Here is a 1,211-nt window from a genome sequence, read left to right as displayed (position 1 = left end):
GGTCAGCACTGGACTACGAAGTACAAGGTTGGCAGTTTAAATCCACTAGCTGTTCCTCAAAAATCCTATACAGTGTTGCTATGAGTCAGAACTGAAAACAACAACCCAACAACTATTTATTTAAGTAATTAAAACTAGATACATGTTAACTGAGGTTATGGAGAGGGTAATATACAAGAAAAGGGAGGCTAATATACAAAAAGAGGGAGGCTAATATACAAGAAGAGGGATGTTGACAGAGGAATGATGAAGAAAGACAAAGACACAGGAAGGTATGCAGGGCTAAAGGGGAGAGAGGAAAATACTGACATATATACAAAATTTTGGAACAACAATGTTCTATGAGTAGAGACATGGCAACAGACACAGGCTGAATGTGTAGGAGAGGAAAAGTGTTATCTATATATTCATATACTACAAATATATGAGTTTGAAAGAGGTTATTTGTGCATGGGTATTTACCTTTTCTGCAAAAACAACTATGAATCTGGTGGAGCATGTACCAGGCAAAATGGTGAAAACTTCTCATATATTGCCAAAAATCTTAAGGCAATTTGTTGCTGAGCCTGGAGGCTCAAGACCATAGTTTAGGATATGTCATAGCTAATACATACTTCACAAAGACAATCTTCTTCAGCCTACTATAGTGAGTAGCTTTTGGGATTTTTGAAGCTCACGAGTGGTCATCTAAGATGGAGCTGTTGGTCTCTCCATGTGCAGAAGAAAGACGTGTAATGAGGATAGAAGATGCATGGAACTAATTAATCCAATAGTCTAATGGAATGTGTGAACATCAGTTTCCAGGACACTTAAAAGAGAAGAGCTATGTGGTGCCTCGCTACTACTATTAAGTGTTCTGTGAGGTGTCATATTGCCTCCTACTTTTCTCTCTGTGTTCTATATCGACTCTATTACAAATGATTACATTTATTACAAATTATTACAATTAGGCCTATCAGGACAATCCAGGCTTAATATTCTCTTCAAAGTCCCTTTTTCCAATTAAGGCATCATCCATCACTTATCATATCAGTAGTAATATTTTGTTGCAGACCCTGTGTAGTCCATACATGCCGAAAGCTCTGAGGAAAAAATTCTGGACACTGGCAGTCATAACAAATTGTTTTTCATCTTAGTGTTCAGTTATGTTTTTATTTAATTCCAAACATGAGCCCTTAATGTCCACAGATAAACGTAGTATTTTCCTAAAG

The sequence above is a fragment of the Chrysochloris asiatica genome, unplaced genomic scaffold, assembly GCF_000296735.1.
Source record: "Chrysochloris asiatica unplaced genomic scaffold, ChrAsi1.0 scaffold00653, whole genome shotgun sequence".
NCBI lineage: Eukaryota > Metazoa > Chordata > Mammalia > Afrosoricida > Chrysochloridae > Chrysochloris > Chrysochloris asiatica.
Note: the sequence above shows the minus strand (reverse complement) of the source record.